Genomic DNA, 18,126 nt, shown 5'->3' with positions numbered 1-18,126 from the left:
AGGTAATCGAAGAAGAGGAGGAGATCGAATTACCGAGTACCAGTGATGGAAGACAAAGTGAAGTTCCTGAAGGAGTGAAATTGCCGAATAGAGAAGTTCCTGAGTCAATTGAAATTTCAGACTACGAAACTGAAGAAAGTGACGTGGAAGGTGGAAGTGAAAACGGAAAGAAAAGGACTTGGAAGTCAGAATCAAATAATTCTGAACCAAAGAAGAAGTACATAAGAAAAGCAGACTACTGGCCTGGTGGAAGATTGAGAGTCAGATTGATTAAAAAGCCAATAGAACAAGTTGAAGAAATAAGTAGTCAAAAGAGTCCTGGAAAAGAAGTTGGAGTTGGAAGAAAAATAGAAGTGATATCGAGAAAAGGGAAGAGAATAATTAAACCAAACCAGAAATACAAGTCTCCTGAGTGGACTTACTTAGTAATTCCACCTGTTATAGACATATATGATAGTAGTGAAGAAGAAAACGAAATCCAAGAAATTAGTGACAATGATTGAAGTACAAAATTATTAAATTGGCAAAAGGCTGAAGAAATCCTGTTAGTTGACACAAGGTCGAAGAAAAACTGTTTAGTAGAAGAAAACTTATGTATGACATAAGGTCGAAGAAATCTTGTTTAGAGTTATAAAAGAAAAATATATTTTAAAAGGGGGGTGTATATAAATTTTAAAATTTTATTTTATTTTTTGAAGCTAAAACTAACCTAAAAATGCCTTACGTTAAGAGGAGCACTTCAAATTGTTCTGTTTTTAAAAGATGCTGTAAGATGACTCTGGTGTGTCTGCTCATTTTAGTTCTGCTCTGGTTGGTACTAGCTGTGATTATACCTTTAGAAATGAATAGAGAATTACACAAAGTTAACATAACAAGCAAAGCTCTGGTTAGCCAAACTAAACATAGTACATCTGCAAAAGTAATTGATCATCAGCCTAACATTCATCAAGATAAATCTATAGGTGATTTTTCAAGCAATACATTCACAAAGCTTTTGAGTGAATATGTAAAGGTAATGGATGCAAAGGACTGTTATGTCTGTGTTAAGTTACCCGCTTCTGTTTCTGAGGGAGTAACATATAATATGCTTCCTCTCACTTATGCTGTTACATGTAGTGTATTAACTAGTTTATTTTATCAAACTGGTCGTTTAGAATATTATTATTCAAATTATGATGAGATTTTTGCTAATGTTAAAATTGATAATGCTTTAAATAAACATAAGAAAGCTAAACAAATGAGAGAATATTTCCTTGTTACTAACGAACTCACTTATGAGTATGCTTATAAGAATAATCTAACATGTAAATTAAGTGCTGAAGGAAAGAAATTTTTGAATATGGTTGAGGAGAGAAGAGCAATTTATAAGAGAAATGAATTAGTCAAGCAGACTAAGTCATCCTTCTGGCAAAAAGAGGATGAGAAATTAAATGGCAAAATGCTTGAAAATATTGCAATTCATATAGACAAACCTGTTAGTGGAAAGCTTTGCATTAGAAGAGATAATACACTTTTTGATAATTATTTTGTAGGTGCAAGTAACTGTGAAGATACTTATCAGATTATGGGAGGTTGGGGATTTAAAGGTGGAAAAGATCCTATCTTTCCTGGAATTTATTTTGTTTGTGGTGACAAAGCTTACTATAACCTTCCAGACCATTGGTATGGAACTTGTTATGTGGGAATTGTTTTTCCTAAAGTGTTTCATGTTGACAGAGATTCAGAAGGATTGTTTAAAATTCATAATTATGTAAATAGAGCTAAAAGAGAAACTTTTACTGAAGTTCTGGGAGATATTTTCCAAGCTGTAATACCTTTTGTTGGTATAACCCTAAATGCAGGGAGAATCAGAAAATTGTCCACTATAGTTGATAGATTATCAACTGACACTGCTGATGGGTTTCAATTAGTGAATGTTGAAGTTATTGCTATTAGATCCATGGTAATTCAAGATCGTCTTGCTTTAGACATACTCCTAGCAAAAGAGGGAGGAGTCTGTGGCATTTTACATGTCCAACATTGCTGTACATATATACCGGATGAAAGTAAAAATATTGAAATGTATATTAAGAATATTACACAAATGCATTCAGAAATAATTCCTTTAGAAGAAGAAGATTTTACTGGGAAACTTTCAAAAAGGTTTCAAGCAATTAAAAACTGGTTTCATAATATCGGAAGTTCAATTCTTGGCAAGATTCTGGCACCTTTGATTATAATAGTATTCATTTTTATTTTGACTAAAGTAGGTTGTTTGTTACATAAGAGAAAGAAGCATTTGAGAGAAAAGAAAAGAATCTATAAACTCAGAAAAGAAGAGGAAAGGGAGATCGAGTTACAGGAGTTACATAGAGAGCGTCATGTTAATTGCAAAGATTATGCTGAAACAGACTTTTAGGTTTACTAATACAAATGAATTTGAATCGATTTCTTAAAAATTTAATTTACCAAAATTTTGAGTGCTGGTGTGGTGATTTGTTAATCACCAGATGAGGGAGTTGATGGAGCGAGATAGAAAACAAAATTTTGTTTAAACTCGCAAAGTCACATTTCCATAACATGAATAAAATTATTAATGATTTGTGATATGTCGTGCTAATACAACCTAGATTAAACTTTACACGTGGGGGGACTAACATGTGTGCTCATAAACGTGCATAAATGTTGCATCTTTTTGTTCGTGCAAAATAATAAAATAATTTATTGTTTTCGTTTTTGTCATTACTAACTGCTGCAAACTTAAATAAGCATGTGCTTGTTTTGCTTTTCCTTGTCTGTGTAATGTCATTTCTACTATTCTAGGTGCATATGGGTCTCATTGAAAAACGGAGACTGGTAAATATAAACGCTGCTTTATTTGTTTGCAATGGCTAGGTAACATTTTGATTAATAGGGTGGGTTAATTAATTAGTAAACCATGGGGTGGATACAGAAAATACTTTATTTCTTACATTAATACTTTTCTTGTGTTTGTTTTATACTAGAAATCATAAGTTGCCTGCTTTTGAGGCCTAGCTATTTGAGCCGCATAATAAAAGCTGATCTGTAATTCTGCAGAAAGTCACGAGACGCCCATTCTGAATTAAAACGTTTATTGAAGCTGCATTCACAAAGCAAAACTGATGAGCTGACATCATTCTGTCGGACATGGCCAAGGTCGAAAGTGAACTTTTTGTCAGTCCTTAACTTGGCATCCGCGGAAGTTGCACTGAAAGACTGTGGAAGCTGCGAGGATGACTTGATACAAAGTTGCAATCGTAGGAAGCCTCTGGCTTCACGTGGAAGAGACAATGGTCTTTGTAAGACATGATTTTGTGGAACTTTTTAAGAATCGGGTGACATGTCACTTGTCACTCTCAGCCAATGGGACGTCGAGTAATTCTGAAAACTTTCCTTTGCTAGTTTAGTTAGCGTAGAAAGGTATAAAAAGTCATGCCCTTAGGGTTGGGCTGGCTGCTGCTTTCTGACTTTCCGATGAGGGTGATGTGCTGCTGGACTTTGCGTGGAGCACGTAAGAATCCTCAAAAAATCTTTACTTTAATTTCTGTCTATTTAGCTCAGTTAGGGAAATAGGTTTTAGAAATGCTAAACTTTATATAATTTCTTTAAATTGATTCAATTGCTTAAATTGTATTTTTCTCATATTTCTTACCATCATGCTTGCTTTATTGCTAATAAATTTCATTTATAAAACTTTCAACATATATATCATAATTTAGAAAATAAAATCTTACTTTTGACAAACAAGCTGGTCTTGATTATTTAGAAGTATAGGTTACCATTAGCTAGATCACGTCGCCTATGGTGGTCGTTTAAATGGTTGGGTTTTATTCTAATGACAATATTCTTTCTGCAAATGTATAAATATGTATATAGTGTGTAGATAATGTGTATATAGATTTATTCTGACCACCTGATTCAGTAGGCCCAAAATATATCAGGTTCATAAATGGGTCCATATTTAGTATAGAATTTTGTTTATAGGTTATGAAGTTGGGTAGCATAGTTTATGATATATTTTCTATAGCCCGCTGGATCACATCGTATTCCACTCCAGCGAAATAGTTTTTTTCCGCAGCTCCCTTTGTTCCTCCCTTTTTAATTCAGCACCCTCTGCTCTGCCTCATCTAATCGCCTCGTTATACCATTCTAGCACTGATGGTGGTTTAACTGTCTTCCATCGCATGGTTAAATTGTGTTTCGCTAGTATTAGGGCCAGGTTAGCAAATTTACGAATGGGTCCTCCCTTCTTGCCTCTTGGTCCCAGTCCCAGTACACAATATTCCAGTGAGTCGCCATTTCGCATCGGGGCAACGTCATTGACCATCTTATGCACTGATGACCAATAATTTGCCAATCTCGGGCAACTCCATATCATATGCAGCAATTTTGCGTTTGTCGAGTAGCAACGAGGACAACTATCCACTATGTCTGGAAACATGGAGTTCAATCGGTGTGGAGACAGATATGCTCTATGTACAATCATAAGCTGCATACATTTAAACTTAGGGTTCCTAGATACTTTCCTTGGCTATTCCAGCAAAGTCTCCCATTCTTTATCAGTAAGCTCACGGCTCACATCCATAGCCCATTTGTCACGGATGATCTGAAGTGACACTGCCGCAACCGCTCGTATACCGCAGTATAGCCACTTTGTCAAGCTGCCACCATTTCCCATCAAATACTGCATGTTTATTAGTTCATGTGCCAATGGCTCTGTCCCATCTGAGGACCAATGAGTGTGAATGTAGCGTGTAATGTTTGCATGCAGCAGAAACAGTGTGCCTGGAACCCCATGTTCCCGCACAAATGCATCATGTGTCATCAGTGCACCATCAGTGAAGAACATGCCCATTGTGGTCACACCTGCATCCCCCCAAGACAATATTCTCCTAAATGAAACTATACCCGTCAGGAGTGGAAGTCCCAGAAGGGGGATATTAGGGGTGTAAGAGGCCCGTGACTTCGTATAACGTAATGCCCTTCTCTAGTATAGTAATGCTACTTGTAGCAGTGGTGGCGGGAAGCATTACATCTTGAGATACATTTATGAGAGAACGTACCTTTGGTTTAAGGTAAAGAAAAGAAAATACCTCAGATCCCCCAAACCCTTGGATGAGGTAAAAACCACATGGAACACAATTTTTACCACAAGACACTTAAAGAAACTGATTTGAAATGTATAAAATGGAGCAATTTTAAAACCCATTACCTTGGGAAGCATTTCCAACAGGGAAGAATCATTCACACCCTAGCCCTGGATGGATCAAAACCATTCACAGCAGTCAACTCCCACACCCATAAGAGTGACAGAACTTCCCTACAGTGGCCAACTATGCATGTAAGAAGGAAGTAACTGACCCCCAACTCAAGGCTACTACTCGAATAATGAAGTATACACCCTGGGTCACAGGTTGAACGGCAGAAGGAACAGACCTCAGATGAAGAAGTCTTAGCGTTTGAGCTATCCATGATATTACATTCAACCTGGTTAAGCGCGGTCTGGAGAGAAGGGGCCCTTAGTATGCAATTTTCTTGTGAGTCGCCAAGAGGTGGAATCCATCAGAGGGGACAGTCTCCTGTGCCTCTCTCACATCCACACATGTAGGTCACCCAGCCAGAACCTTTCTTATCAGTGCTGGAATTGGAAAGAAATGCACTCCAGGAACCATAAATTGGAGGTCAAAGTGTGGCAGAGGAAATAGGGTGGAGCAGGAACGGACTGGCCGTAGTGTGCACCGGGCGTTTCCCCGGAGGGCCTCCAGGTTTTGGGCACGGAGGGGAGCCTTTTTGTTACCGTGGCCGGCAATATCACCCCCCTGTAACAAAATCGGCAGAGACTGGCCCTAATAAACAGCTCGCCCACACTCCCCAATCCTCCCTCCCCAGGGGCCGGCCGACCAGTTTGCCAGGGCCGGTTTCGGTTCCCAGTCCGGCCCTGGGTGCATTGCATTCAGCACCAATGGGTCCTGCTCATTCCCTGAGCTGTGCTGCGCACTTGCACAGACTCTGAGCCCTGCTGGTAGAGTCGAGCAAGGGCGAAGAAGGGCCAAACCCACAGCCCTGGGCCCTCCACTGCTTTTCTGTTCAATTTATTTTCAATTTGGGCCCCGAGGGAAACATCACATGTGCAACTGCCCTGATCCTCCACTCCTCCTTGGCAGTCGCAGCCGGCATGACTTGCGGGTGGAGGGCTGGGGTTTTACCCAGGGCGGGGGGTTGCACGGGGGTAATTTAATAATAATAAAGAAATTAAACTTACCTTCCCACCGGCCGGGTCCCGCGTCGACTGTGCTCCTCTCCTGCAGGAACAGGAAGCACCAGCCAGGCGCCCAGTCCCACTACTAAGCCAATCAAAAAGCTGCAAGCAGCGTTGTGATTGGTCGGGATGCCGCCCAGCCAGCGGCTAATGGCCCAGCCATGTTCTCCCTGTAGGCTGCATTGCAGCCTGCAAGGAGATGGGCAGAGTGCACATGACTAGTTTTGTCAGCCCCAGAGAGCTGACCAAACAAGTCATGCGCCCTCAGGAGTGGTCACGCCACTCCTCCCCTGCCCAGCCCTGCTCGCAGAGCAGTCTGGCCCACCCGCTCGCCCGCAAAAAAACCCTTCTGCTTACTCGCAGTGCGAGAAGCAAAAACATAAAACTGTAGTTATTATGTGGAGTGGTGTGGCTCACTGGTTAGAGACGGCAGACCCGGAAGCAGAGGACGGCCCAGGACCAGGGTTCTATTCCCGACGCGGCAGGGTGAGGACCAGGGTCAGCGGACTCGATAATTCTCGCCTCGGTGCCTACTCTAACCAGTGATCACACTCGGCAACTGTGGGCATTAGCTTGTTATATATATCTAAACTTGGGAAGGCAGCAACATACAAATTACTTGGAATGTAAACAGATTGTTTCTAATGCCTCTATTCCTTCCCTAGGTCTGACGGGAACGCAGGACTACCAGCTTGCCCCAGTAATAGACCTACCAGGTTGTATACTATATACACTAAAGCCCTTTCCCGGGCCCCTGATTAGTATATGAGCACTACTAGGTCCTGAAGAATTGCCCTTAGGGCATGAAACATGTTGACCACACTTGAGGGTTGAACCGAGACCAACCTAATTCTTTTTTGGATCTCCATACCCCTCATTGCACTTTTTAATAGGGTGGCTTACCACATGAATAAAGGTTACTTAGTGGACTAACCAACCCTTTTTAAAACTCACTCTACACTCACTACCACTTTTCTAAGTCCCTCACACATCATCAAGCCACGGCAAGGAACAAAAGATCTCCACAAAAGTGTAACACTTGCTGTTACCCGTCAGGCATTGCAGCGCCAGCTTGACGCAGGAGCAGGAAGCCGATGATGATACAACACCACAAGGGCTAAATGAAACAAGTCATCTAGCCTATTAGTTGTGTGAGGTTTCTTAGTTCCGACAAGTGACCTGACTGGTCCCCTGAATACCGGCTACATCAGTCAACCTAGAGAGAGAGATACCCACCCACCACACAACCCCCCCACCCCCTTTTATAAGATGCTTCCCAGGGGAACTTTGTACAACTCTTTGGTTACATGGCATTAGCTTGCCTCATCTCCACAACGGCCCCCCCACATACGCCGGGGATGCCTGGTTTCACCTTGGAGATACCCAGTAGGGACCATCTCACAGGGAAAGCCAGGACGGGTTCCCCAGCGGTCTCCAGCGCAGAGATACTCCTTCGGGAGTCGATTCTAGTGCTTTAGAAACCCACAATTAATTAATTAATTAATTACCATTTTATGTTTCTGTTTCTCGCACTGCGAGAAAGCAGTGAGGCAACACTGCTGCTTGGGGACGAGTCCCCATTCAGCCTACACTCCTTAGTCAAGTCAGATAGTTCAACCTGTTATGCAGAGCATTCTAAGAAAAGGCCCACATTCCAATAATAACATGGCAAAAAAAGTTTAAACTTATAAAACGTCATTAATGTGACGCCACACCCACAAAAATGCAGACCTTGTAAATGGCCTTAAAAATTAACATTTCCCCACTAATACATATCTTTACCTAATCCTACCATTTAATATCTTACCAGCCTCCAGCCCCTTGCCCCTGAGAGCCCTTTGTTAGCTGGCCTGTACCTATACCTTGTCCGGTCTGTTTCCACTGTCAATATCCACTGATCTCCCTACTACCCTGCCAACCCTTCCTGTGTCCATTCCTCCCGACTGATCCAACGAAACTGACCGTTCACCGTCCTTCCAGTGCCTCCTCCTGAATTAATGTGTTGTCCATTCAAAACAAACATCTGTAATCAACGCCTATCTATAGTCGAGATCCACTAACGCTCCCGACCCATACACTAGCAGAAAAATATAAATGTGCACAAAGAAGGGGCATATTATCAAGCACGGCGTTAACATTATCGCCGCTTTAGCGGCAGAAAACTCCCGCTAAAGCGGCGATAATGGGCTTGATAATACACCGTAGAGAATTCCCATAGAAGCCCATGTTCACACCAGAACATGGCATTCTATGGGAATTCACAAGGGCGTATTATCAAGCCCATTATCGCTGATTTAGCGGGAGTTTTCTGCTGCTAAAGCGGCGGTAATGTTAACGTAGTTTCTTGATAATATGCCCCAAAATCCTTTGCCATAAAGTGTCCAACTAAGCGCCAAAAACTGGTGCAGACCTATATGCTGACAACAAAATATTTAGGGGAGGTAGTTAGCAAAACATCCAGGTGCTTAGAGAAAGAGCACCCGGTGTATGTATGTCTGTGTGTACCTATGCGTCAATGTGTGTGTGTGTGTTGTGTTGAGACTTGAATTTGTCTAAAATGAAGGCATACGGAGCATTATTGAGTGCATGGGGGAGTAAGGCATGTAGGATAGAAAATGAGAGAAAGTGTAAAGGGAGGTCAAGTGTGAAAGGACTGGATGCAAAATAGTGTTTTGAATTGAAACATGTACAAATGTATATATTCTTTTATTTTATGGCTTTATGTTCTAACCTGTGTGATCTATATGGTTAATGACTCAGCTTGTGGTTTGGCTCTAGGGCCAAATTAGAGTCCTGGCTCGGTTCTCCTCATGAATATGGTATTTACCCACCTTTGGAATGAAAAGGTGCACTCCTACAAAATATGCAGAGTTTCATGACTTCCAAATGGATTTGTGCCGGATGTGTCGTCTTCAGCTAGTCCACCATTTCAGTCAATAGCAGTTTGCATGCTGGAATGTTGTAGGACAATACTTGTAGAAAAGTAAGATTCCCAGATTACAAAGATCCGTAACCTAACTATCCAAGCCTGGCTGAAGGTGCCTAACATGGCACGGAGCTTCTTGGCAGCAATGGAGTTGTACCTTTGGTTTTTCACATAAAAAAAGGAGTCGGTTTTGACAAGACCACTTTATAAAAAGTAAAAAAGGTATGACTTATTGATATTTTAATAAGCAACCAAAGTGAGGAGTGGTAACTGGATTTTCAACTCTAGATGTTCGCACCAAATAGTAAAACGCAAATATTTACGCTCATGTAAAACAAAGTCCACAGTAGAAGGCCATATTGTATAGCATAATGAGAAACCCCTTGGGGTATAAAGAACCCAAACAAATGGAGAAACGCAATCATAGGTCTCAGAGTGTTTTGATCCTAGAATAAAGAAAGCTCTTTGCAGCTACTCCAGTCCTGTGATAACACCCACTGTAGTTGAGGTAGAGTTGAGGTGCAGTCAGGGGCGGCTTCTCTGCAATGGTGTAGGATTGTTGCCCCACTGGCTCAGAGCCAGCAGGTGAAAAATAAAACAATGTTCTATCATTGTATTATTTTTCGTTTGCCGGCTCTGAGTCAGCGCTGCAGGAAGGGGCAGGGCCAGGGTATGGAAGAGGGGAGGAGGAGTGCTATGTGCATTTCTAAGTGCCCATGTGTGTTTGGCTGACCGTCTCATGCTGGCCAAACACACATGCGCACTTAGGTTTTCCAACCTATCTGTAATGAACAGCCGGGCTGGAGAAACAGCACAGACTCCCTGTCCTGAGTGGAACGTTTTTTCAGCCTGCTCAGGCCATTCCTTGCACTGCTCTCATAGCATGAGAGCAGCGCGGGGATTGCACAGGGAGTCTGATGATACTCCAGTTCCTTCTGGGACAAGGAAGCCAGAGGTGGGATGCAGTAGATGGCTGGCAGCTCCAGATAAGTGTTTTTGTTTTAATCAACCACCCGTGCTCCCTCTCCCGCTCCCCCTATACCCACTTCACCCCCTCTTCATTGTGTCAGTTGCCACTGGGTGCAGTACTGGCGACATTGAAGTGATTGTGTATGCTGCACCTTCAGCCCATATGGGATGTGAACCCTACTTCCAAGAGGTGGAGTACCGCATGTTAATTTTGTGCCTTATCCCTTTGGTTCTTTCTAGTTTGGGATTAAAGTCTTCTTGAAACATAACCAAAATTCATTCTGACTCTCTTCGTACACGGAATAAACCTGTTCCTTAGTTTCTGGTTATAAAACCATCATGAATAGCCCATCCTACAAAACCAACGCTATTGGCAACATGTGCTTAATCTTGTAGGTCAAGTACTTGGACAACCAATTCTGTCTCAAAATATCCCAGCAAATCCCCTGTTTGTCCCTAGTACACCACTGGTACCTTATCCTGAAGTTGTAATCTCTTCTTACCCCGTGTTTCATTAAACTATCCTGGGCGGGAAACATCCTTTACCACGGGGATTTTACTCCGCGTGGCTTTTATAACGCGTCCGTTACAACGCAAGTCGTAACCACGACTTGCGCTGGAGGGCGCTACAGGATTAAGAATAGTAAATTTACTATTCCAACACCTTCCCTAGTGTCCACGGGGACTGGTGTTAGAATATAAATTATACTATTCTAAATCCGCGCCCCCAACGCAAGTCGTTGTAACGACTTGCGCCGTAAGGGACGCGTTGTAAGAGAACGCGTTGTGACGGTACGTGTCGTACTGTCATACATCCATCCTGGACACAGAATTAATGAACAGATTCACTACATGACAATCCACAGCAATGTCAGCATAAGGGTCTGTGCACTCAACAGAGTTAACCCTATCGACTAATACTAAGGGCCTGATTAGATCTCTGTGGACAGCTTAGTCCATCACAACGGTAATGGATATACTGTCCACCAAATTAATACATTCCATAGGATATAATGGGATTTATATTTCGGCGGATGAGATATCCTTCACCGTTGTGATGGAGTAACTCATCCATCGAGATCTAAATCAGGTCCTAAATCTTGAACTGTGAAAGTCACTCCCTTAACTTTCTTTTATATTAGAACATTGGAATATTGGGAGCTTCGTTGAAAAGAATGGAGTGCTCTGGGCTTCAAATGGCTGGCAGATGCCCAGAGTTCCAACATTCCAATGTTGTTGTTCACAGATGTTGCTATGGTAAAAAGCCTCACGGATCCCAAGAAAGTTTCAGCTCGGGCCTTTAACGCTGGAGTGGGCTATAAGGCTATATTATAGACCATTGTTTGTTTCTGACTTACATAGTGTCCTAATCTCCCACAGGGCTCACACAGTATATTTTATGTTGGGTGCCCACTCTAACTGGGACTTGGGATGGGATGTATGCATTTAGAGCAAATGTCCTTTTGCATGGAAAATGAACTTTTGTTGGCCTTATACTATTCTTTATTTTTGCTATCCATCGTATTACTGTTGACCTTACTTCCAGTACCATGTACTATGCATGCATGATTGCTTTTCTTCTATTTTAATGGCCTTGACTACGATCCTTTTTTCATCAAAAGTTGGATTTTTCATTAGCAGTAATTTCTGTTGAGCATTTATGTCCCAGCATCTTACAACTGTCTGTTCTCAGATTAGTTGTGAGGTGAAATTCTAAAATAGACACCTGCAGCTCAACGCTATTAAAAAAAATATGATGCATAAAAACTAGACAATTCAGAACAGAAAGGTTTCTTCCAGACTCTTTACCACTTCTTAGTATTACTCCTGGTCTTCTCGCTCAGTACGTTAATCTGTAGGAAAATGTTCAAAATTGTATTTCACCTGAAACATAGATTGTGCACTAGTAATCTGATCTATAACTGGTTCCACCCATAGACTCACACCCAAAGACCCTAAGCTCCTTGTTACAAGTTCGGCAGATTCTGTGCAGGAACCCCAGAGAACCAGGATTCCTGATTCCAGGTGGTATCCATGCACAAGTTTTCTCTCTAGAAAGGGAGATAGTCACATGGGCTTGGATATATGGGGTCCTTTTCTCTTTGGTTTTATCCAATTCTGGAGAGATTTTTCATCCTCTCAGAAACGGTGGAAAGTATCAGCAGGAGGCTTGGGGTGGAAGTGGCATTTGAGGGTCTAAGGCAGGGTAGGAGTATTCTGGGGTGGGGGGAGGAGGGGCTTTGCCAGTTCTACTTGAGTTGTGATCTGGGTGGGGAGCAGATGGGAGGGCGCTCTTCCCAAAATGACATTTTGTAGTATGCTTAGTAGTACCATAATAGTACTACTAATGTACTAACATGTGATTCACGTACCTACGTGCAAAGATCCTGCTTCCGCCTCTCCTATCGTTTTCTGTACGGAGCTCTCTGCGCCAACTGTGGAGTCTCTGCACACATAAGTATACATTTTTGTAGTAAATGTGAGAGGGACAGAGGGAAATGGCTGGAAAATAGGAAACACTTATAAATAAAGGGTCGGGGAAAAGGAAGAGGTGTGCCTATGTGTGAGCCTGCACTAGGTTTATGCGGAGCAGCCACTCAGGATATGGATCAAAAAATGCCCATGTGATGTACAAGTTACTAATGGGACTAAGGACTATGCATATGGATCATTAACAGTTGTGGGGCAATAAAAACACTCTCTCTATTTCAGTTGCAAATATTAGATAACACCATGAAAACTGATATCACACAAGCTAGGTATTGATAGATTCAGGTAGGTAATTGCAAGACTAATGTGATAGATTTAGGTAAATAATAGCAATACCAATTGAAGGATTTAGGTAGGTAATAGCAAACCTTATGAGATAGACTGGTGCACAGAAAGCCTAATGTGATAGATTCAGGTAGGGAATTGCAAGCCTAGTGTGATAGACTTAGATTAACAAACTGTACAAACCAAACTACATGCAGAATGAAAGCCTGGAAGCCACAGTTCTTGGTGTCTTGTATCGTGTGCGTGTGGAGCTCAAGGATACATTAAGTGGGAAGGAGCTTTCAGCATGATTCCGGGTTTCACATCCTAGAAATGCGAGGACGTATCCTTAACAATGGTTGTGATAGTGAACTGCTAGTCCATGATTGCAAAATACATTGTTCTTTTCATTTATATAAGTACACCGGGTCTTTGGAACCATCATTGTGTAGCATGGTCACATCACCTGCCGACCACAGATGGTGAGTAGCCCAACGGCAAATGTAATAGTGCACATCAGGCGCCTAGTTAACCCCAAATAGAGAGGCAAAATGGAAGAATTTTTAGGGCATATGTCAATATGTGAATCCTTTACAATAATCCTAAAAATCCTGCATGAAAACTGGATTTGACTTAAAACTTACAGTTGATGACTCCCCTTTTCCTTTCAAATGACTCTCTCCTTCCATCCAATGCACGCCTCCTCTTTTTGAGCATGGTCTACTCTAAATCACATGCACGTTTGCCCTAATCCTTGCATTGTATTGGTACAAATTGCCCACACCTCATATCAAAGATCACATCCTCTCCATTAACAGTCACACCCCTGCACCCTACCAATACCTAATCTCCGGTAGATTATCTTTTTAAACTGCTAATCAGTGCATAAATTGACATACCCCATCCCTCCACAATAGATCACGGCTAACTTCTATTAATTTAATCTACCACATAGAAACTGAAGTAAATGCATGGCATGGTTTCCTAAAGAGTACACGACTAATCCCAATATCCAACAATAACCAAAAAACACACACAAAAAAACTACTATCTCTGGGTCCTGGGCAGCGTGCAGCCCAGAGTAAAGCACTACAACTCCTTATCTGGTGTAGTAAGTACTATATCAATTAAATTATAATACAAATACTATATATAACCTACATTAATAGCAATACTATCAAACTCAGTGGTTTGGCAGTTGATTGCATTACATCCAGGCTGCATTTATATTCCCTTCCCATGCTTGACGCTTACATTTACATACAACACAACTGCTATGTGTCATGTCCGTCACCCAGTACTATACCAGTCCACAGGAAACACACGTTCCATCACCAGCTTGATCAGGCATGGAATACCAGTAGAGATCTGCCACATGCTGCTGGCTAATGGAGGATTTTTAATTAGTCCACCACTGCAGGTCCCAATTAGCTACATATTATGACCGTTTTCTGACACCTCACTATGACAATCAGATATGGGATGACTTTAATTAAGTCCATCCCAGCAGATCTCTCACCACTTCTCCCTTTAAGTTATGAATACTGAGGACCATAAATTTTAAACAAAATATCTCAGAATGGATAAGTAGTACAGTAACAAGAAAAGTGAACCATGAACATTAGAAATACCATACAGGGAGGGACCGGCAGGCCTGCTCAAAGCTGCCATAAACAGCGAGCATATCTCTCACTTCTTTAACCATCACACTGCTAAGGGCTGCATACCATAACACGATAACCACACCTTGGTGGTCCTCACACATGACATGGAAACACTTCCCACACAGGATCAATACAAAGACAACACACTTACAAGCCAAGACCTGCAGATTCACCAAACAAGCCAGTTAGCACACGCCAGAGCTCACGACAGTGAACGCAGCTGTAAACAACTGGGGAGAAGATGGCATTCCAGCAGGGACACCACAGACCGACCATCTTTAAGTCAACCCTCAACAAATACCACAAATAACTCAAAGATGCGAAAAAAGATGCCCTAGAAAACCTCATTGATGCAAGCACCAACCACACCAAGGAATTCATCAGCATTGTCAGAGAGTTCTCTTGCCCTACAGCCACCAAGAACACCCTCCCTCCCTTTACAGGAACTATGCAAAACTCTAGTGGACCATTTCCACAATACGATATCCACCATCTACAAGAACTTTGAGCCACAACCCACTGACCCCCACACCCTCCTCATTCCATCTGAAGCCTCCCCTGATCAGGCATTCACTGCATGGGAACAGCTCACTACACAGAACACCACAGCCATCATGAACTCCATACCCACAGGGGTGCCCACGGACCCCTGCCCCCACCACCTTTTCAATCGCAGAGGCAAGGATATCAGCCGACACCTTAACCACCATCTTCAATGCGTCCATCACCACAGCTACCTTTCCTGATGCATGGAAACATGCAGAAGTCAGACTTCTCTTCAGGAAACCCTCTACCGACCCCACTGAACTCCAGAACTACCGACACATCTCACTGCTCCCTTTCCCCGCCAAAGTCCGCGAGAAGGCCATCAACTGGCAGCTCACCAAACTCCTGGAGAAACAACCTGCTCGACACCTCCCAATCCATCTTCTGCTACAACCACGGCACCGAGACCACCTTGATTGCTGTCACTGATGACATCTGCACCCTCCTCAACAGAGGAGAATCGGTGGCCTTGATCCCCCTCGACCTATCGACCGCGTTCAACATCCTATCCTACTGCACACTCATTAAGAGACTGCACCACATCGGGATCCAAGGAGACCCCCTCAGATGGATCGCATAATTCCTCATGGGGCAAACTCAAATAATCTGCCTACCACCTTTCACCTCAGAACCCAAGAGCACCATCTGTGGCATCCCTCAAGGTAAATCCCTCAGCCCTACCGTTTTGAACACCTACATGAGATCTCCAGTTGACATTGTCAGAACCCACGACTTCAACATCATATTCTATGCCGACGACACCTAGGTCATCCTCTCACTCTCAGCAGACCCCACCACCACGAAGTCCAAATTCCACAACTGCATGAAAAACGTAACCGACTGGATGAAGAACGACTGTTTGAAACTCAACACTGACAAGACCTAAAAGCTGATCTTTTGCAACAATGCCTCTCCTTGGAACGATCCTTGGTGGCCAGCCAAACTTGGACCCAAACTCACCATGAAGTGAAAGATCAACGCAGTGTACTCGGTTTGCTTCCTCACCCTCTGTATGCTCAGAAGAATCTTCAAATGCGTCCCCATTGGCACAAGGAAAACCATCACTCAAGCACTAGTCCCCAGCACTATATGCAAGAACCTCCACGGAACTCATGAGGAAACTACAGACGATACAGAACTCAGCAGCCAGACACATCCTCAACCTACCCAAAGAGACCCACATCACCACACACCTCCAGTACCTCGACTTGCTCCCTGTCCAGAAAAGATGCCAATTCAAGATACTGACACACACCTACAAAGCCCTTCATGACATAGGACCAGCATACATCAACCTCCACCGGAACTTCCACCAGCCATCCAGAGACTTTCACTCTGCCTCCCTCACCCTTGCACAGACACCGTGTATCCGCTGAACTCACAGCGGAGGCGTAGCTTGGTCATTAAGATTGGGGGGCTTGGTCGCCAGATTTCCCGACAATTACGCTGGCATATAACATTCAAATACATTATATGACAAGCAGGGCACATGAGAGGAGCTTAAGGGGCATTGGAAAGGGAGAGGAATGCAGATTGGTAGGAGTACTATGTGAAAGAAACATAATATTTTGTGAAAAACAAATTTTTAGGACTTTCAAAACAGAGATGAGAAAGTGTGTGTGTTTTTACATGCAAACAGCCGAGGTGAAATCCGACAGACACCTCACCAGACCCGACTGAGAGCACCTGTACCCAACTATTCATCAGAAAATACAATTATTAGGGGAGTGTAAATACTCAAACACCTCCCCTGAAGCTATGCACCTGAGTGGTGGCTGTTCCTTCTCCTAACTCACCATCAAGTCTTGGAACGGCCTTCCCCTCCCCCACTGGACAGCACCCTCGCCGGGGGGTTTAAGGAAGAGAATCAAGACCTGGCCGTTCGACTGTGCCCTGCAACCAAACGTATGGGTACCTTCACTGGGGATTAGTAGCGCTATACAAAGTACTGCTTGATTGACAATTACACACCCTACAATGCATACCATGTACGCAAGCTCTTCAGTGCCCCACATAGGGGTAGCAACCGCGTTTATAACTACTACAATACAATACAATAACATGAGATGTGACTGGCTGTATTGCAAATGCGGACTGCATACCACCTGGCAAAATGTGCACACCTTATATCTGCATACATTTTTCATTTATTTCCTCAATAAATTTGACAAGACTCCCCTAGTTCCATACTTATTGCAAATACTGCATGAATTGTCACACATCACTTCACTTTTTTGCACAATTTACATCAGGTTTGTTTAGAAGTCAGTTAAGTGCACAGAATATCCAGCAGGTTTATTATCAAATCTTATTGAATATCTAAAATGTTATACATTTTGGGTGTACACCAAAAGGTTACTGCATGTGCCTCTGACACAGTTTGAGATGCATACTTTACATTAGTATTGTGAGTGTGGACTTCCACTCTTTGCAGTGTTGGTATGTTATGCTATGTTATGTTATGCTATGTGTTTTCTTTATGTGTTCTGAGCATACCACCCAGGGGAGTATCTTGGAGCATGACGAAGGGGGGAAGCTGCCATGACTGTGGCCTATTGAAAGAGCCATGTTTTCGTTTCTTTTGGAATTCTAGGACTGAGCTAGCCACTCTGATGTGAAGGGGAGGTTATTCCAGGCTTTATGAGCCAGGAACAAACTCCCATGGCATTAGCCTAGAATGACCTCCACGGCGCTAGCCTCCTCCGACCTCCCTGGTACTGACTCTTGGGATGCGGAGACATGTGCGAGCAGTAGGCTTGCAGTGGGAAAATTGTCCTTTTTGGAGGGATGTGGAAGCTGACGCGCTTGTTCTGGCATGCTGGTCCTAGGTTATGCAGTGCTTTGTATATGTGCGTAAGTAATTTGATATGGGCACATTCTCGAATAGAGAGCCAGTGGGGGTCTTTGACATGTGTGGATATGTTGGTGAGGGATTGGGAATTTGAGTGTGGGCCTGGTTGCTGCATTCTGCATGACCTGGAGTCTCTTGGTGAGTTGTGTGTTGATTC

This window comes from Lissotriton helveticus, chromosome 2_1 (assembly GCF_964261635.1).
Source record: "Lissotriton helveticus chromosome 2_1, aLisHel1.1, whole genome shotgun sequence".
NCBI lineage: Eukaryota > Metazoa > Chordata > Amphibia > Caudata > Salamandridae > Lissotriton > Lissotriton helveticus.
This window is presented reverse-complemented; position numbering follows the sequence as displayed.